The sequence below is a fragment of the Myotis davidii genome, unplaced genomic scaffold (assembly GCF_000327345.1).
Source record: "Myotis davidii unplaced genomic scaffold, ASM32734v1 scaffold32, whole genome shotgun sequence".
NCBI classification, from domain to species: Eukaryota; Metazoa; Chordata; class Mammalia; order Chiroptera; family Vespertilionidae; genus Myotis; species Myotis davidii.
Window position 1 is genome coordinate 6782732 of NW_006286587.1, and position 21643 is coordinate 6804374.

The 21643-nt window shown below is 43.9% G+C and overlaps 1 protein-coding gene across 4 annotated transcripts in view; it reads left to right on the forward strand.

Moving 5' to 3' along the window:
• The first annotated feature begins 36 nt into the window (after positions 1-36).
• Positions 37-21643, forward strand: part of SNAP25 (synaptosome associated protein 25kDa) — a 79472-nt gene continuing 57865 nt past the window's right edge. Inside the window, exons 1-2 of one of the 4 annotated variants that reach the window (XM_006758087.2) lie at positions 40-204; positions 8965-9099. The gene's annotated coding sequence lies outside the window, so the exon portion shown is untranslated. Of the gene's footprint in view, positions 205-8964; positions 9100-21643 lie in introns of all 4 variants that reach the window. The other 3 variants (XM_015560276.1, XM_006758088.2, XM_006758086.2) reach the window with 3 other exon arrangements.

Genomic DNA, 21643 nt, shown 5'->3' on the forward strand with positions numbered 1-21643 from the left:
ACGCTCCCCCTCCAGGAGGTGGCTATTAAAAGCTGCTGACGTCAAAAGGGACGGCCATCTTTGATGAGGGCAGAGCTCACATTGCACTGAAGGCGAAACCTCAGGGAGGTCAGGCGCTGTCTTTCCTTCTCTCCCAGCCCGGTGGCTCCTCCACACTTGAAACCTGCAGGGTCCGGGAGAACACCACCCTCGGGAGAAGCCAAGGTAAGGAGCCCACTCCCCACGTCGTGGATCTGGCTGGATGGCGGCAGACCCACAGGGGTCTGTAGCTGGGCAGACCAAGTGAACTTGGGCAAATACAAGTATTTGTGCACCTAGGGTGCGGTATTCCGTGTGTGCGCGTCTGGCAAGACTCCTGCCTGGGGCTTTTTAAAGTGTTTTCTAGGTGAGCTGCTTGGGGAAGAGATGAATGGAGACACTGCTGATGGAGCGATTCGGAGGAAGCGCAAGGATACGTACTAAATAATAACTTACTCTTTTGAAACAGCAGTGGGTCCTCTCTTCCATTTTGCGATGCAGTTTTCAGAGATGTTTAGGCTGTTGGGGTTTTTTTTTTCTTCTTTTCTGTAGGCCAAAATAAACAAACCCTGTCGTTCTGACCCTATTATTATGACTGTTGATGTTAGGGCGCTATTACCCAGGGACGAATTGGGGGGAAGGCAGGGTGTGGACGCTGAGGAGGCGAAAGCGGAAAGGGGAGTTTCCGCCCCGGGCAAGCTGAGCCGCAGCGGCAGCGGCAGCAGCCTCCATGCCCTACGGACTTGATTTATGCCGCCTGCTCCTTGTCAGCTGTGGGCTGGCGGGAGGCGGGCGGGTCGTGCTGGGTGGGAGGGTTCTTCGGAGAGCTGGCGGGGGTGGGCTGCCTTGGGGACTGCGGACGACCTCACTCAGTACCCTGGACAGCAACACCAAGGGCCGGCTCTGGGTCCCTCGCCCTTTCAGCACCGCGGACAGCGATTTGGCCCCAGTGTTGCATCTACTGCAGAGATGCCTGGCCAGGCAGGGCTAGATTCCTGGGCTGCAGGCCAAATTGCCTCTCTCAGACCTGTGTCTTACAGAGACTCCCTAATAAAACAGACATAGTAGGTAAAAAGAAAGAAAGAAAAAATAAATCCTGCCCACAGGTACTCCTTTACAATCAATTACCTGTTCTCTCATCCCCTCAGTTCCTGCATAGCTTCAAAAATAAATAAATAAATAAATAAATAGTCCACTTATGGAAATTTTATGTGTGGCCCTGCTTCCCTTTTTTAGATATGAAATAAAAACATTTTGAAAAAAAATCTTTATTTATCCAGTTAAATATCAAGGTTTTCATTTGTTTTTGTTTTAGCACAGAGTAGATCTCTCTATAGACTTTGGTAGCCATAAATGAGGGATACAGGAAGATGCCAATAGGATTTGCTTATAGGAGAGCTGTATGTCCATACATATTTCTATTTGACAAAAATATGGGGGTAGTTTAACTAAGCAAAATCAACTTTAAGAATGAACCCCTCATCCTTTTCCTTCTCCCCCATGCTTATACGTAGGCACGAACCCAATCACATAGCCAAAAAATACATCTCTGATAAATATTGCAGTTCTTAGAGGATATACATTTAACCTCTTTGGCCATGGTTTCAGAGTGAGTGGAAGTATTTCCTATGGACATTGGTTATCTCAGGTGATAGTTTCTGATTTTGACAACACTAATTCTGGTTTTCCTTGGGAGAATCTAACTGTGTCCTTCATGGTAATGTGAAAGGACCATGGTATTAGACTGAAATTGTTCTGACCTACAGATCTACTGCAGTTTCTGTTATAGCACTGCGGGATTTTGCTGAGGCCGGTGATAAGTACTTTAACCATTGTCTACTCTGAGACTTGGAGCCTCTTAGTGAACACAAATTATCACAGGGATGTTTCCAGCTGTTTTATACAGTTAAAGTATGCATATAATGATCAGGAGCAAAATTGGACTATATGAGTATTGTTAAATAAGAGTAATAGTATATTATGTAAGGACATATACAACGCATTGAAGAAATGCCATTATGATCTCCTGAAAGCTTCAAGGTCTTGGATTGTGTTTGGTTCGTTATAACTCCATTCATTTATATACTAGAAATGCGCGAATGCCCTGTCCACATAGAGAAGGTACTTTCTCTTGGCTATTTATTTCCTAGTGTTTTATAGTTATTTTTATGGGTAACCATGTGCTTCCATGTAAGTATGTATTGATTTGTGATTATAAATTGGTATAAAATTATTATTCAACAGTATATAACTACATGGAATCATTTTTGTAGCTCTTCAGTATGCAGATGAAATAAACAACTGTGCCTTAGTGATGGGAAGAGGGGAGAGTAGGTGGGTAGGAGTTATCAGAAAGCTTCGACTTTATGCTGCATGTCCAGACAGCTCCCTGCGTAGTTGCGTCAAATGAAGAAGCCTAGTGCTGCCGGAATTACGTGCTTGGACATTAGTAATTACTGCTGGGTTTGTTTGCTAGTGGAGGACTGGAGTGCGGGGGCAGGAGGGGGTGCGGAGGTAGAAGACTGCAGTGAAGCTGGCAAAGGGCACAGATCCGGGAGGAAGTGGCGATGTGCACAATTATCGAGCTAGTTCTAGAATAGCTTACTGAGAAATTAAAGGAAAACATAATTGAAGCATCAATTTAACATTTACATTATTGATAAGATTGAGGGGGGAAAATCGAGAGATTTCTTGTTTTAAATTTTTAAAATTCTGAGCAATATGAAGAGAAGAGGCAGGTGCAGATGGACATAGGGATATGCCAGGAAACATTCACGCAGACCCTGGAATGGTACCTGCTTTTTTGTTTATTGGCATTTTCTGCACTACCACCTTAGCATTCAGAATACAAAACAATAATCTCCTTAACTTCTCCATACTAAAATCTCCCAAGAATTCACAATTTTATTTTTACTTTGTTAAACTTGTGCAACCACACATGCACAAACACAATATAAACTGCCCCTTAATTAGCTTGTTTAAAGACATTGCTAAGCTCTGAGAGTTAAGCCTGGAGTGATGGTTATCAACTAAAACATTGATGTTTCTGCCAATAGAACCTCTTCCTGTAGCAACTGGCCTTCAGCAGAACATTTAGGTAGAAATGAGAGATAATTTGAGAAATAAGTTGAGAGAGATGAAGGATAAAATAGATAAATCTGATTTTTGGATGATGTACTATGAATGAACTATTTTTCTCACATCATGGAACTGCTTTGCAATGCTATAAAGATAAGAAAATTGGTGTTTACAGCCTCTGTGCTAGATACGTTTCTGCAATGTCATCCCTTGTCAGCAGGGACCAACCTGATAGGAAGCTATTGATCAGTCAGTGAGCACCAGATACATAAATGAACCCCCTGGAGGATATAAAGTCTCATGTTTATATGGACAGCTGACTACTATGATGTGAGAAAGGAGGCAGGACTTAAGCTGGCTTTTGGAAACTAAAGAGAGGAGGGGGAGGTCTGCTAAGTAAAAGTTACATCATAGACAGAGCTAAAGTTATGCAAGCCCAAGTTATGGTCAGCAAACCCTAAAAATGCCCATCCATTTGGGTGGAGTGTGAAGCTTGTGTAGGGGAATATGCTGGAATGAAAAGCTGGACCCTTCTGTGGAAGGCCTTGAATGCCAAGCTCAGGATTTGGTACTTTATCCTCTAAAGTTGATTCCTGAGCAGAAGCTGATGTAACAAAGTAATCAGCTCTTTTTTAATATCTAGGAATTGTTACTGAGTGAGTGGATTAAATTGGCATTCTTCCAGAAATAGAGGGAAGCAATCATAAAGGATAATTAATTTTAAAAAATAATTGGTCCTCATTTAGGCATCTTTTAGGATCATTCTTCAGGATATGCAGATAGACTTATATGTCCTGCCCAGAAGTTAATTGTAAGTTTCAATTTTCCATTACTAACTAAAACAAATTATTCAAGATGAGCACCTACCAAAGAGACTGAAAAGCAGGTCAGGAATCTAGTGATAAGGGGTACCCAGAAGGTGCACTTGAATCATAATTATGCATAACACTCTCTTGTACCTTCTGAGTATGCTACACTGACTGGATGGATAAAAAATATATACAAGTTTTTCTGTGTATGTTTCAGGCATCATGATACATAGAAACAGCCCCAAGTGGCTAAAACTGAAAAAAAAAAATTAGATACTATAGTAAAATTTGGGAAGACAGAGGTGAAATGAGCATTTATACTATTTCTTTTCCTACCATCCTTGCTGACATTGGCTGATTACCCTTTCGTAAGGGCGCTAGCTTGAGGTCTGAACCGTACCCATTTCCCTTTTAATTTTTACTCTCACAGCAGAGCTTCAGAATTCCAAATGCTGATGGAACTGCTGAGCCAAAATAGTCAATGACTTTGTGTAGAGGAAGAAATGGCAATTGCAGACATAAATCTTGTTCCTATTTCAATTCTGGCTCTCAGGTGTCAAGGGACTATACTCATCTGTTCTTTACCAAAATGCTTGCAGAAAAGACATCCTTAGGATAACGTTGTGATTTTCAAGTGACTCCCTGGGGGAAATCTGGAGGTAGTGACCTTTGATGCTTTATAGGAGGTCACACTGGTGGTGTTATACTGAGTGCAGAGGGCTTTTCAAATCTAGTTAAGTGGGAGGGAGGAGATGTGGCATAGCAATGAGGAAGCTAGGACATGAAGAGTAGACAAAGAGGTGTGTGTGTTGTTGTTTTTTTAATTAGTCCTACAGGAGGAAAGAGACTTAAGAGAAATTTCCAGAGATCCCCAACTTCACTTTGAACTCTTCAAAATTGCTGTTATTACTGTAATGACTGTAGCAGCTCATTTCTACATCATTTTTTTCCTCAGGGATCTCATAGCACTTCACTTAATGTAAAAGACAAAGCAGTTTTTGATCTCTAAATGAATGATGCCAACTATAGTTGTATGAGTTTATATATAATACCAGATAACATTTAGTAAGCCATAAATCTGATTTAGAAGGACAGATAGATCTAAAGCAGTGACTAATCAGAGTAGGCCTGTGGGGGAGAAGAGCGAGCCCTAATTCTGAAAGCTTTTACCTATACTAGCTCACTGAATCTCATAACAACCTTGTAGTCAGGGTACTGTTATTATTTTTATTTTACAGATAGGGAAGCTGAGGCAGAGAAAGGCTATGTAGAGCCTTATCACAGAGTGGAGCCAGGATTTAAATGCAACCACTCTGACTCCAGAGACTAAGCTTTTAACTACATACTGTGCTACCTCTTGCATCATTCACGTTTTTCAGTTTGGTCAAAGGAGGCACAGAGAATGGACATTTTTTTTTTTTTTGCAGCATCTTTTTTCCCTCAATTGGGCAGCAGGGTGTGATGGCAAAGGATGCTGATCAAGAGTCAGGAGACCTGGTTCTAGTGCTGAAGTAACTGCTTGTAATTTCCTGTTTTGGAATTACACCACCTTTAAATAAGTCACTCAACCACTGTTGAGCTCAGTTTCTTCATCTGTGGAATGGCAGAACTGGACTAATGGTTTCTAGTCTTCCTACCATCCAGAAGTCAGGGAAATCAGTGCTGAAAACGGATAGGTCTAGGTCCGGTGCCCTGATGGTCTCATCTGGCACTGCCTTAGTACTGCTTTTGGAACTGACCAGACTCCCTCCCCCAACATAATATTAATTACACCCACAGCCTCTCTCTTACTCAAAGTCAGTCTCTCTCTCTCTCTCTCTCTCTCTCTCTCTCTCTCTCTCTCTCTCTCAAAATATATATATATATATATATAAACAAACACATAAATATAAAAAATAATGCTTTGTTTGGCAAAAAAATTGCTTTGCCTCATCTCTCTGGAGTCTTCTTTCTGGTCGAGCCTAAGAAGTCCTGTCTTTCCCCCACAGCCCTGCCCTGAGTCATCAGTGTTTTGGGGATCTCCCATCCTTCTCAATCAGATTCATTGCTGTCTGGCACAGACTTTTCTCTACAACTTGCCTAAACATTGTATCATTCTTTTTTTCAACTAATTAACTCTTTTTTTTATTCCTTTCTGTACCCCTTTTGATCATCTCCTATAGCCACTTTAAGTCTGAATTAAAGTAATTTACTAGCTGCTATTTCCTCACTCCTTTTCCTTCCTCTGTCACTTTGGAAAAGAGAAAACAGAAGCTTTTATAGAATCTGTGAGCCCTTACATACTTAAAAAGTAACATTTCCATATGACCTGAATTACATGATATTAGTAGCCAGCTCAAAAACTAATCAAATCTGGAGGATGAGGGTGTGTTGCAAAATAACATTTCAAAACAGCTTTAAGCACAAAGGATGAGGAGAGGAGGAAGTTTTAAAGCCTTGGAGTTTTCAAGGTCAGAGGCTAGCAACCGGCAGTATGATATTAATTAGATTCATCATCCCATGTGAATTAATTCACATGTTTCCAAAAAGCCATGTTCTTGTCACTACAGCTCCATTTCTACTGCAGATGTCAGCATCTTTTCCAGAGTACGGCTTGCTGTTACCAGAGGAGATCCTAGCTGATTTTCTTCCTGCTCACTCATAGAGGTTGGCGTCACTAGTGACGAACTGATAAGAACAAATCTGCGTGCCCAAAAAGGGATGGGAGAAAATCCTGTTCAAAGGACATTCCTGTAATGTTTCCTCTTACATGTTTTAACAACCATTCAGAGAAACTCAAAGTCCCTTCCCATGTCTACACCAAATTGATGCTGAGTGACAGCTGCACTAGGGTTTATGGATTGTTTTCTTTGGTCTGGAAAAAATACATTCGATCCTCTTAGGTAATAAAAGTTGAATTCTGATCCATCAAAGGGAAAACTTACAACAATTCACTGATCTTCACTTCTGTGTTTGGGTTTTGTTGTTGAACTGATTTTGTTTCTAGACAAAGTTGCCTATTTCTCGTATCTTAAATGGAGAGTTTGCACTTTTTGCTGACTCACCTCACCTTGTCCTCCAAGATGGCCCATTTTATACTTGAGGAATAAGCTTATTTTCCTGCTAAAATGGTAGTTTCTAGCAAATGACCATCTGGTCTCAGCCTCCCCATCACTTCCTATATCCAAACTAGTCACACATTTTGAACTTGGGAGATGATTTTTCATGCCTGTAGGCTTGGATTAGTGCTTCTGTCCTTTACTGATGACAGCACGTAAGAAAAAGAGTCTTTTACGTGCCCCCCTGAGACCAGAGTCACCCTGCTTTCCCAGCACATCAATCTCCAACTTTTCCCCAAAAATATCCAGTGCCTCTTTGCCTAGGAGAGAAAAATAAACCTAGTTGATATGCTAAGTCAGTCCCATTTATCTTTTTTAAACTACATATATTTAACAGTTCCTTTATAGATCCATTTAGCCGTAAGAAAAAGCTATCACCAAGTGAACATTGAATTCTGCATTTCTTTTTCCCGGTTCTTCTCTTGAACTAAGTCTAAAACCACTGGTCGGTTATTCTGCACCCTACTTTCTTGGCTTAGAATGAATATATTACTTATAACCATAAGAAAGAAAGTAATTAACTTACTGAATGTCTATGGTATGCCCTATTAGGCCTTTCACATACATTATCTCATTTAATTTTATGGCAACCTTAAAAGAGTTTGGAATTCTTGTCTTTCCGACTACAACATCCATGTTGTTCCCCACTACCCCATGAGTTTTTCAGTGAGGTGTGCACAATCCATTGAGATTTTCTAATAGAAAGCACACCCCTAGCATGTAGAACATGAGATGGCAAAATCCAAAGAACTCAGTCCTCTGGGCTGAAAAGTCAGGTCAGATATGATAGTATGAGTGGCTCAGTATCCAGACAAGCTCATTGAGCCCTAGATTGAGAGTCAGATGAGTGAATACTTAGCTCCTCTCTGCCACTTCAACAGGATCACCCTAACCTGAACCAAGCCTCAGTTTTCACATCTGTAAAAAAGAAAGTAGCTGTCACGCATATGTCACCTGGTTGTCATGAAACCTAAATGAGCTGATGCTAGTGAAGTACTGTTACCTGCCCCATTCTGGGAGAGAGGAAGGGACTGTTGCTATCATGTGTCATTATCTGCCATTTGCCATGCCAGATTTCCGATGTTCCTCATTACAGGTTACGTGAGGGCTCGATGCTTCATTTTCTGATATTGACTTTGCTTTAAGAAACAACAAGTCTTGGAATCAACATTACTTTTGTAGCTTGAGCAGCATGCATGATAAAATGGGAAAATGTGTTAATAGTCTCTGACTTTTCTATTTGAGGAAGGATTTTTAAAATGCCTTTGAATAGTATCTCTGGGAATGGCCTCATAGTTCTCAGGATAACATTTGGAGACCAAAGAGGCTTGGTTATTGTTCAACTAAACACTAGCCTCCTTTTGCTCAATGCCTTGGGTTTTTAAGGCCCTCGAGTAGTTAGGAGATGATATGCAAAATTTCCTGCTATTCTTTAGCTTAAGAAAAATAAATTTGCCGTAAGCTATTTAGTGAAGCATTATTAAAGCTACATCTGTTAGCTTCATTTTGTATTCAGCTTTGTGTTAAGGTTTGTGGGGGAGGGTTGGGTTCCTTATTAAATATTGTGTATGCACATGCGTGTTCTTGTACCTGCATACAATATGCAGACAGAGAGGTGCAAACACAGACTTTCTCACAGTCTCCTACATGCATCATGTCATTCAGAGCCTTTAGCTTTATTTATATAAATTAAAATATAAAACCTGCATCGGCTAGCTATATGAACTGAAAAATGTATGCTCCTAAGCCACATTTACAAAATGATTTCCCTTCAGAGTTGGAAAAGAATTCTGAAGCAAACAGAAAAGAATTCTGTTTGCAGCAGTGACCTAAAATTCTGCTTTGGGGACATTTCATGCAAATCCAGGCCTACAAGACAAGAGAACACTTTTGAGCATCGACCATGTGCTAGTTATTATATTACTGTCTATTGTGGCTAGTGTTATATTTAATTTCTACAGCAACCTCCTAAGTGGTGACTGTTATTTTCCGCACTTGACTAGAGAGGATACTACTTGGTCAAGGTTCTACCAAAGATTCCAAGGAGGTAATCACCACAGCTACTCCCTCTTTGAACCTACTGATACATAGACGCGGTAAGTGATAAAAAAAAGAAGGAAAAAATCAGGCTTTTTGTGAAAGCCTGATTGGAAAAAAAAGGTTGGGACCAGCAGCCAGAATCAGCCTGCTCTTCCTACTCCTAATCCTACTTCATACCTAGACATTGGGATTCACCAAAGGAGAAAGGGCTACAGAAATATATTCAGTAAGACAGAAGAGCTAGAGCATCTTAGGTCAGGGGTGGGCAACCTTTTTGTGATTGAGTGCCAAAACCAGCAAAATCTCTAATTCAAAATTCTTGTGTGCCAACCCTAATTTTTTGAGAACATGTTATGCCTACTTGCTATCTCTTAAGGTGTATGTATGTGAAGAACCTTGAAGAAATAATAAAATTCATTCGAGCAACAAAAACACAGTATATGATGAAAAATACATTTATTTTTTAGTGTATACATGTACACTGATAGCCCGACAGAAAACTTTATGACTCCATTTGATATTATCAGTGGGACTTTTGCTGCCAAGAGAAACATATAAAAGTTACCGGTATGCCATGTTTGGCACGCGTGCCAGGGGTTGCCCATCCCTGCCTTAGGTCCTGCTTCCTTCCTCTACTATCTTTCCCAAGGTAGAACCTGCCTCCGGAGGTGTGTGGCTTCGAGGAGCAGGAAAGGTTAGCTTGCTGTGGGCACACAGATCCTAGAGAAAAAGCCAAGTGGAGGCCCGAGCTATGCTTGCTTACTACCTATTTCCCATCTCACAGAGCACTTCCGTTGGGGGTGGGAGGGGCAAATAAAGGAAAGGGTGGAGGGAATGGTGGAAGCTATCTTCCCAATACTGGTCTTCCCAAAGAGTGGGGGTTCCCATCCTAAGGGACAAGATGGAAATTGATGAGTCTTTGAGAGGGAGAAAATGGTTCCTTATCTTTCACACAGCTGATAAGAGAGAGAACTTGAGTTTGAATTTAAGATCCCAAGTGCCATGCTACTGACCCTCCACAGGCAGTGATGCATTCTTCTAGTCCACATTCTCAAACTGGGGCCTTTGGACCAGCAGCAGCAGCATCACCCAAGAGTTTGAGAGAAAGACATTTCTCAGGCCCAACTCCACACCTATTGAGTCTGAAACTATAGGTGAGGCCAGGTTGTTCTGTTTTCAGCACCTCCAGGGGATTTTGATGTGTGCTCAAGTTCGAGAACCACTGTCCTAGAGATTTTAGCTGTTCCTTCAAGTGTTCACATTGATCTTGAACTGGGTCTGATGAGGGCATGTAGCGTGAACTGGGTCTGATGAGGGCATGTAGCGTTTCCACTGTTCTCTGCCTTGCAAAAGCTGTGACTAGGTGCTTGGAGAGAGAAAAGCTGTCCTGGGCCACTGCATAGAGTTTCCACTCACCTTTCTAGACGTAGTAATGAAGATGCTATTGTTTATCAGAATGAGTTTGAAGGATGAGGAAGGTGAGAGTCCACTGAATAAGGATGGGGTCTTGGGAGGGGAACAGAGGACTCCTTTGTTATGCCTTTTCCCCCTGCAACAATAAATATGGCTCCCAGAATTCCCCACCCCAAAAACCTACCAAAATTTAAAATACAATAGCCCCTTCCTTCTGTCCAAAGTCCCAGCTTACAGCCTCTGAAGGATACCCACTGTACAAAGGATAAAGCAGCTTCCATTGCTTCTCCTCTGGGCCCCTCAGTAAACTGCCTCAGTGGCAAGGAAGCAGCCTGGCCCTTTTCCATGCATCCCTGCATTTTCTTGTTTCTCCCCTGGATCAGAGCTCCAACTGACCTTGGGAAAGGATCCTCACATCACCCTCCTTTTCTGCCCTCCTCTCATGTACTAGGAGAACCATAGATTTGGGGTGCTTGGACAGACCTTGTTAATGGAATTTTAAAAAAATATCCCTAGCCAGTTGGCTCAGTGGATAGAGTGTTGGCCAGTGGACTGAAGGTCCCAGGTTTGATTCTAGTCAAGGGTGCACACAAGCACTAGTTGAGGCTTGTGTGGGAGGCAACCAATAGATGTGTCTCTCTCACATCGATGTTTCTCTCTCTCTGTCTCTCCCCTCCCCTTCCACTCTCTCTATAAATAAGTAAGTAAGTAAATAAATAAATGACAGATAACTAGACACAGAGATAAATTACTTGCTAAACTTGCAAGGTGAGCATTGCAGCCAGGGCTGCTGACTCACAGTTCAGTGCTCTTCCACTGCCCTGTGCAGCCTTGCCATTTCTACCTCCATCTCTTCCAAATTTTCTCTCCAGCACAGTGTCACACTCCTGTCGGGAAACCTCTCAGGCTGTTGTTATCCTCAGAGACCTTTGGCCTCAAGTGGTGACACACCATCTATAAAAGTGGGGTATGAACATTCCTATAATTCCGCACTGCCAGGCAGAGCTTCCTGAAAAAGTTAGCTATGTTGTTTATATCTATTTGGATTTTGCACATGACAGAAATAAAAATATAAATTGTTCTGGCAAAACTGGAGATCAATTGGCTAAAAAAAATCTGAATAAATATTGAACAGTCAAACCATTGGGAGGACAAAGAGGTAGCTAGAATTCAGAAACAACTCAAGCCCAGTGTTTAAATACTGCCGATGCATTGTCTCTGCACCTGTCCCTTTTTCTTTCATTACACAGACTTCACTTCTATGGCTAAAAAGCCAGTTACTCCCTGCATACACCAGAAACATGAATGCCCAATTTGTACTTCCAATGGAAAAAGGACTGCCATTTGTTGTCTATATCCCATGCTCAAAATCTCAGAGAAGGGCTCTGATTGGTCCAGCTGGGCTTGTTGCCCAGCGTACACCAATCAATTGTGGGCATGCCGTGTCATGGAAGAGTATATTTACATGCTGGAACCACAAAATTCAATTGGGGGAAGAATCATTTCAAAGCAGATGTAATAAGTCATCCTCCCTTCTCTGCTTCAAAAGCTTGGGATGGATAACAACCCATAGGTGAAATGCCTGCTTCTTTAGAAGAAGAAACTTGCTTGACCTAAAGAACATAGAATAACTTAACTGAAGTGAAGGATGGCTCTTTCACATCTTTCTGGGCTCAGACTTTCCTGATTTTGTAGGATGTTCTCTCCTTATTATAATTCATTCATTCATCAAATATGTATTGTCCTGTACCAGATGTTAGGCACTGCCGTAAGCAATGGGAATAAGCAGAGAGCAACTGATCAAGCCCTGCGGCCACAAAGCTTATATTTTAGTGGAGAGTGAACAGACAGTACTGTCAATAAAATAATATAGGACAGAGGGGATAAGTAATGACCTCAAGAGGGTAGAGTGCTGACTCAGAGAGGGTCCTGGGAGAAGGCCTTCCTGAGAAGTGGCATTTAAGCAGAGACCAAATCACCTGAAGGCCCAGTGATTTTGGTTTCCCACTCACTCTGCACCTTTATTAGAACCTTGGCACTTGATTCTATTGTGTATCAGCAAGAAACATAAATTGGACCTTGGTCTAAATAATACAGGTATGATTTCCCATTATCTTCTCATTTTTCTCTCAGATTTCAAAACCTGGAGCACTTACAGCTTCAGGGTACAGTAAGAGAAAATGACTCTATGAAACTCAAACAGCCCGCAGTGGCAGAAATGGAGGATTATGGTCCTCTGGTCCAAGTTTTTCCTCCTTTGGCTCACTTTGCCTCTTAGCGTGACCTTGCTCTATGCACGGATATCCTGATGAGCTGGGCACTTATCGCCTCTGTAGGCTGATGAACTCAAAAATGAGAGCCAAACCAAGGATTTTGATACAGGATAGTTAACTAAGTGGTGAAGTTCCCTTTAAGCCAATAACTCGTCCTTCTATCTAGTTCCTACTATAGCTATTAGGCTGTGTTCCACGTGGGCTTTATAAGGACATACTGGTATGTGGCCCAGTGGGGGAAATATGAGTGTACCAGTAAGCCCTTGCCTCAGCCAACCATAATATTGAATTTGCTACAAATTTCCTTGGACACAATAAGGGGTGGGGAAAGGAGTGAAATAAGGAGAGGGAATAAAAGGAGAGCCTCCTGCCTCTGCATTCATTGACTGGAGTTCCTCTTTCCATCAATCACCAAAAAGACCCAGGAGAAAGTCAAGTTATTTTTGATCCAATGAGGAGGTAAACATGAAGAGTTGGCATCTGATTGAATGACAGGCTGCAGGAAGGCACACAGACCCTAAAAGAGGAAGTGGGCAAAAAGAAGCTGTTAGGCTACAAGGTATTTTTTCTAGACCAGAAAATTCAGGTTCAAGGCCATGTTCTCATTCTACTTGCTCTAGTCCCTTCTTTCTCTAGCTTTCCGGGAGTCTGATTTTTTTTTCTTTTGTTTGTGCTATTTGAGCTTGTTTTTAACTTTGGTTTCCTGAATAAAGCTTTCGTGTATTATTAAATTAGAAATAAGTCTCACATGAGTGTCTCTTTTATGTTTTTTTTGTTTTCCTCCTCGATCTACTCACAGCCCTGACCAAATAGATCAGAGTTGGCCTCTGGGTGGAGCAGGCAAGGACCCCTTGATCATAATTGAGGTGCCTCTTTTGGATGCAACAAGCTGATGACTTAAAAAAAAAGTCTTATATACAGAGACTGAATTTTTATTGGGTCACTTACCAAACAATCAGATACAACCAGAATCAGGTACAACTATAAGTTTGCTGGGCTATTTTGCCACAACTTTTTCCTACAGTTATCTTCATAAGTTATGTTAATATTTTGAGAGACAGAATTGGGCAAATAGGCACTAAAATAAATCAACCAAGTTTAAAATATTTTTATCTGAATATAGTTAGCTTTTTGCTTTTTCCAATGGACCCTACTGGCAGTTTGGTAAAGCCTATAGATCCCTTTTCAGAGTGATATTTTTAATGTATAAAGTAAAATACATCACTTGTTATACAAAAAAAAACAAAAAGCTGCATCCGGATTTCCTAGCTATTACCCTAAAACTTAGTGGCTTGAATAGCTACCATTCAATTTCTTATTGCTACTGGTTCTATGAATTAAGTAGGTGGTTCTTCAGTCAGTTGATATGTTGGCTGGAGTCTTCTTGGTCCATGAATGGAGATTGGTGCTGGCTTTTGGCTAGGGTGACAGGAGTGATTAGACTGCATGTCTCTCATCATCCAAGAACAGCAAGAGAGGGCATTCTCCAATGTGTAAGCACTTTCAAGTCTATTTAGGTCACATTTGCTATTGTCTCATTGGCCAAAGTAAGTCACATGGCCAAGCACATAGTCAGTGTGGAAGGGACCACCCAAGATTATGAATACTGAGAGAGGAATTATTAGGGCCATTTTTGCAAAAAAGAAAAGAAATCTACCACAGCTGCCAACGATTTTGGGAGCTTAAGTCAGAGAAAGCCCCTCCACATACCACAGGCTGGGGACTAGGTTCTGGTTGTCCATCCTGGTGCAACATAACTTCCACTGAATTCCACAACCCAGGGGACTTAGGATGGGTTTTCATTACCTTACTGCCATAGGCCTTCCAATTTCTTTTCTAGCCAAACTTGGAGACTTAGGGCCTAAGTTGAAGGTATCCTTGGGTCAAGAGGAACATCTCTCCGCACCTCTCCAAGCTAAGCAATCACAGATCCAGATGTCTGGTAAATTCAGGGGAGAGTCAAAGAGAAATTTTTTTCTTTGAATATTGAAAGTGAATAAGCCTTTCTAGATTCAAACTGGGAAAAAACACACATCAGCTTCTTACTGCTTTGTGATGATGTTTCTTTATATGAAATTTCACTTGGATTGTTTTAGTGAGGACAACTTTATTTGAATTTTTTCTCTGTCCTTGCAGAAGTGCCCACTGTTTAAGCAAACCCTGCTTTGTCCTCTAGTTGCAAGAGCTCCCCATAATGGCAGAAACGATTCTCTGCCAGCTCTCTGCCCAGTGAGCACTTTGGAAATGGGAGCCCAAGGGAGGAGGCAGTGGAAAAAACCCTGAAGGCTTTTCAACTGTGCTGCTGGGTCATGGATAACAAGCCAGGCACCGGTACTGGGGCCTTGCAGCAGGCCCCACCAGAGCCTCCGTCTTAGCTCTTCCACAGATTAGCAGGGGATGCCTGACTCACCCCGCTGCCTAGCTGGGCACTTCCAAAGGACATTCTGAATCCTGGCTGTATATTTTCTCAACTCACTTTAGATACCAGTGAGCAGACCCCTTAAGGTCAGAACCTGGGCCGAAGAACTGTCCACTCTTTCAGACACTGCACCAGCTTGAGTTTACTGAGCTCCTGAAGCAAATGAAATTAAAGGCTTCTAAATTATCCTTTAGTTGGGTCCTCCCAGAAGCAGACCTTAGAGAAGGAAAAATGCTCTTGTTTTATTTGAGAGGTGATCCAAGGAGGCTCTGGTAGGTAAGCAGGAAAGCTACACAGATGGGAAGGAAGCCAATACAGGGGGCATTCTTGAGCAAGTTACCACCTGCTGAGGCTCACTCTGGAATTGCCCCACCCCAAGAGAATCCAGACTATTTATTCACCAACTTCCATCCTTCAGTGGCTAAGAGGTGTAAACTGGTACCCAGCCCTGTGTAAGGCCAGGCCTACTCCCGAGATTGGAGAACTCCCTAAGGCAGTGAGTGAGTGGTAGGTGCTTGTAGCAGAGGCCCTCGGAATATACAGGAAAGGTGTGTGTCAAGGAGATGTAGGTAGAGCTTCAAGAATGGCTGCTACAATTTTGCAAACTGTCATCTCCAGACACTCCGAGCATCACAACAGCTGTCTCCAGCTTTGGTGCATTCATATACATCAGCATATGTTCCAACACATGTTCAGTGGTCTCCTACTGGGTACCATTTATTCAGCACCCATGTGCTAGGCACTAAGCTAAGGTTTTGGAGTATATTGTCTCATTTGACCCCCATGACAACCTGCAGCATAGTTTTATTTTGCAGCTGAGAAAACTAAGATGGAGGTTAAGTAAATTACCTAATCCCTCAGCTTGGAAAGGGCAGAGCTGAGATCCTCATCTAGACCCATCGTCAAGACCAAGTTCCGTCCACTGTAATCGCCACCCCAATTAGGTGGAGAGTCTATTCTGCTGACTTGAGAGATAGCCCAACCATGCCCAGCCCCTGCCCCACCATTTCTCCAGAATCCTCCTCCTCTTTGTCTCTCTTGTCCCTGTATCTGTGGTTCTCAAGTTGGATCCAGAGAATTAAATTCTGTCCTTTTGGTGTCCCAACACTCTCTCAGGGCAGTGGGTTGTCCCTCACGTTCTCCAGGCCCCAATGCCCCGGGCACTATGACCACTTTCTCCAAGCTCTGCATCTTTGAATCGCTGGGTCCTTAAACATCCTCCAACTCACACCCACCCATGAGCTGTGCTCCTCCAGCCAGCATCTGTCAGGCGCTTTGGCAGGTCCTGCCACTTCAGTATCCTCCTGAAGGAATCAACTATCTCTTTGTGACATCTTGTGACGTTAAGGCTGATTTCACCTGTGAGCTCAAAGAAAATAGAACCCAATGATTTGTGTTTAAGCATCAGAACAAAATGGAAGTCCCAATTTACTGCTGTGAGTATTTTTAAAATAAAGTGGCACACGGTAAGGACCAAGAGAAGGAATAATTAGTTCCAGAGGAGTGGGAGGGAGGCGGCAGCTCTCACAGTCTCAGAGACGGTACCGCAGCAGTAAACACAGAACTTCAGCTGCCAGGTGGCAAAACCATATATATCAAAGGGAGTGGGTGGGGCGCAAAGCAGTGCTGCACAGCTCCACTTTACAGACGATAGATCTGACTTCATGAGCATCATACTGTCATTTTGAACAACAATATCAATAGAGCATCGATGCCACCACTGGTGCTCTGAAGCCAGTATCGGTGAGTGGCCAATTCTCTCTAGTCCTCCCAGGACAAAGCAGACAATAAAGCTGTAATGGAAAGAACTAAAAGAATGGGGCTGAAGTCTTCGATGGAAATGCCCTGGTAAAGATCAGAGAGAGTATGTTTTATACCATGGGTCCAAATACCCAGGGACAAAATCCACAGTGTTTTAATGGAGATGGAAGAGTAGGGGTCATCTGTCATTCAGACCTAGTTTTGATTCCATCTTAGATCCCAACTCTAGGTGCTTTGATCTACTCAGCCATCTCTGCGCCCTCATGTGTGAGGCTACATCCTGGAATCATGGAATGTTGAGCTGCAAGAAATGTTGGGAAGCCTCCAACTCAAAGCTCTCGCTCACATATAAGGACACTGCTGTGACCTTGTTAAATTAGCGCTTGTTAGGTGGAGCCCCCATGCTGCTCACAATTCCCATTGGCCTTCCTGAAGTAGAGGAGCAGAGGGAGACAAGGCAGGTAGAAGCCCTCGGATTTCAGAGAGGCAGCACCAGGAACCCACAGGGGCCGTTCTGGAACCCAGGTGTATTCCCTCTCTATTGCTATGCAACAATATTACTGCAAACCTAGTAGCTTAAAGCAACACACATTTATTGTCTCACAATTTCCATGGGTTGTGCGTCTGGGCACAGCCTGGCAGGGCTCTCTGCTCAGGGGCTCACAGGTTGGACTCCAGGGGCCAGCAGGGCTGTTTTCTCATCTGGAGCCTGAGGTTCACTTCCAAGTTCATTCAGGTCGTTGGCAGAGTTCAGTTCCTCGCATGGAAGGACTGAGGGCCGTTTCCTGGCCGACTCTCCGCCATGGACCCCTTCAGTTTCTTGTCAAATACCCCACTGATTTTTGCAAGAAGGGCCAGGTCCCTCCTGATTAGGTCAGGCCCACCCCAGGGAATCTCCCTTTTGATTATCTCAAAATCAACTAATTAGAGACCTTAATTACACATGCGGAATCCCATCATCTTTTCTCATAACATAACCTCATCGCATCCTGTCACATTCATAGGTGTCACCCACTCTCCAGGGGAGGAGATTACACACAGAGCTTGGGTCCCAGGGGTGGGAACCTTAGGAGCTATCTTAGAATTCTGTCCCCAAAACTGGAGAAAGCCCAGTTCTGCCTCCTTCAGCTATCCAGGTGCTCCGACCCTAGAGGGCACCTGGATCCACGTCCCACAATCAGAGGCCTCCCTAATGACCATTGCTCAGCGGCCAGGCCTCCCTCTGAACTGGGTAATTTTGATGTTTGCAGACCCACCCACCAGCCTGAGTTGGTGCCCGTGGGCATTTTTCTAGCCTGATTGCCTCAATCCACAATCATTGTCCCAGAAGAGCGGAGGCCCGCAGAGCTCTGGAAGAGCAGGCAGGGGCCTCTAGAGCATTCAGCTTCCAGTGTTTGCAGTTAGTGTCCCAGGGAGCAAGGCGAGTGGCCTCATCACTGTGTGGAGCCAGCCATCACTGTGTACAGCCAGCAATCACTGCGGACTCTGGGGGTCCCTGACATGAGCTTCAGAAACACTGCTGTGAAGCAGCTGCTGGGGGTAATGGGGGTACCCTAAGGCTCCCTGAGCTTTCATGGAGCCCAGCAAAAGGGCTGGGGCTGCCCACCCAGCTCAAGGGAGGCCAGTGTGGACTGCGGGGCCCTCAGCATACTGAGCCCTGACAAATCTGGGCTGCCTTGAGCCAAAAAGGAGCAGCAAAGGCCTTGGCCAGAAAGACAGGGATTGAGACAGACCTCAAGGGAGCAGACTGCCAGGGTTGGGGGAGCAATCAGGGGGCAAGGGTGGTGTCTTTGTTCTGTGCATCACAGGCAGCCTGGCAATGCCTCCTGGCTCAGAAGGCATCAGGTGGGTTCAACACTGTGGATCTTCATCATGCAGAGTTGAAGCCTGAAGCAGCCGTCGATTCTCCCTCCCTCCTCTGTCATTTACGACGTACTAACTGAGCATCTACTCCATGCTTAGTGCTGCTCTAGTCACTGAGATAACAGGGGTGAACTTGTCGGGCAAGAACTCCTTTTGCGGAGATAACATTTTAGTGGGAGGAGACAGATATAGAGCAAACCAAAAGACAGACAAGAACAATATCAGATGGGGATGCGGCTAAGCAGGAGATTAAACTAAGGCGAGGTGTTAATGGGAGACGAGATCAAAGCAGGCCTCTGAGGAGATGACAGGTGAGCTCCTGAAGGGAATGGACCAAGGGAGCGAAGTTGGTGTGTTTGCAGGACGCAGTGGGACCATGTTGTTGGAGGGAAGTGGGCAGGAGAAAGGTGGTGTGAAATGAGGCCAGAAAGTTAGGGAGAACCAGACCGGCATGGCCTGGAGAGGCTGGCTTTTGTTTGAAGAGCATTGCAGGAGGGTTTTATTTTGTTTTTGTTTTTTTTTAATGTTTCTATTAATTTCAGAGAAGAATGTTGAGGGAGAGAGGTAGAAACATCAATGATGAGAGAATCATTGATCGGCTGCTTCCTGCACGTCCCACACTGGGGATCAAACCCGCAAACTGGGCATGTACCCTGACCGGGAATCAAACTGTGACCTCCTGGTTCATAGGTCAACATTCAACCACTGAGCCATGCTGGCCAGGCTGGGAGTCATTCTTGATCACAAAGTCTCCTGTTGATAATGTGACTAGTTTCCCTACCTAGCTACCTTAGAATTTATACAGAAAATTCATGTGCTTCTCTAGGATACCTTCTATCAGAACAAGCTATTTGTTCCAGCCTTGCTGGATGAGAGAATCATTGATCGGCTGCTTCCTGCACGTCCCACACTGGGGATCAAACCCACAAACTGGGCATGTACCCTGACCGGGAATCAAACTGTGACCTCCTGGTTCATAGGTCAACACTCAACCACTGAGCCATGCTGGCCAGGCTGGGAGGAGGGTTTTAAGAAGGGGATTGGTATGATCTACTTTAATCATTTCACAAGGTCACTCTGGATTGTGGTGGAGCAAGAGCGGAAACTGGGAGCCCAGTGGAGAAATTGCAGCTTCTGAGTTTGGCTATGAATAAATAAATGTAGATCAGGGGAGATAATGTGACTTACTCAGGAGCTCCTAGCTAGTAAGGGGTGGCCAGTGGGTGAACAGCATCAGGTGGGGCCATCAGAGAACCCTAAGCTGACTTAAGTCATATTCCCTGGTTACAGTGGGATTCGTGTGCAAGTGATTCCCTGAGGAAGGATTCGCAGGTCAGCCAATAAAAACGTGACCAAAGCAGGATGGGGCAGGGGAAATCCCAGCAAGGATGTGGACTCAGTTGGGGACCAGCCTCAGCCTGTCCCAGGAGGAGCTCCAGAGTAAAAATTGGATCACAGTTCGTCCTGCCTTGAGACAAGGGGGTAGCCCTGTATCTGTCTGTCGTTGGCCAGCCTGGAGTGCACGGGCATGTAAACTCCCAGGCATCTCAGTGGAAGTGGGGCCTGTCAACCAAGGGCAGGTGTCAGGAAAAGTCACAGGTATACACTGAGCCAGAGCAAGCCCAGCGTCTGGGGAACTGGTGCACCTGCCAGCACAGTGTAACAGGGGTCTGGGCAGTGCATCTCCAGCATCCTTTATAGTAGCCATGACCTTCCTGAGTGAGGGAAGAAGGATGACTAGACTATGTAATGCCCTGTTGCAAGAAAACATTGGATCCAAAATTTTAAAAATAAATTAAATGAGCTAACATGGGAGGTCTGTTACAGGAGGAACTTCATTGCCCACAGGTTCTCTTCAAAACACCTTTAAATAGCTCCCACTATGCACTGAAAATAGGAATTGATTTATGGGTGTTCCATTCACTCAGCTTCTCAGGAATAAATTCATTGCATGCTGGAAGGTGTCAACACCCAAGCTCTGCACTCTGAATAGAGAGCAGAAAGAGGAGTTTATTTCAAGGTATTCAGCCTGCAAGTTGGGAAACTCGAGGCTATGGGAGCAACGAGTTCAGAATTGCTTACAGACTAAGGGATTTTTTATTCGGGTTTTTCATCTAGTTGGTTGCCAAGTGGTTTTCTTCTCTATTTGGATCAGAGTAGCTGAGTCAGGGGAGCGGGGGTGTTCAGAGATGGTGTGAACAGATGCGGAGTTTGGGAACTAGCTGGTATCCTTTTCTGAATTTTGAGAGGAGCTGTACCTTCGCAAAAGGTTAGGTTAAGTTTCCTTTATGTGCCTGTGTTGACCGTCTCCTTTGTCCCTGACATAAGTGACTCTGGTTTAGTTTGATTCCATAAAGGTTACATCTGGATATCTATTTAGCCAACATAAAAGGGAATTAGGATTAGGCCCACCTAACCAGTGCTTTAGAGTGTCCCACCAAAGATATCTGATTCTGATTCTGAGAGTAAATGTGGCCTATTCCCAGGGAGAGCTGCCCCAGGAGGAACCCCTGCACTGCGACCACAGAGAAGGAACCGTGGCTCGGGCAGACCACCTGAACACAGTGGCCCCTGGTGCCCTTATCAGCTGTGTAGCTCTTAAGAATGTAGATGAGTGGTTTCCAAGATTTGTCAATACATCAGAGTCTCCTAGGATCTTATAAAAATTCCAAAGCCCAGGCCATATCCTAAACCAATCAAATCACTATTTCTGAGGGCATTTAAAATAGATAGATAGATTTCAGAAAGGAAGGGAGAGGGAAAGATAGATAGAAACATCAATGATGAGGGAGAATCACTGATCAGTTGCCTCCTGTAGGACCCCTACTGGGGATCAAGCCCACAACCCAGGCATGTGTCCTTGATCAGACT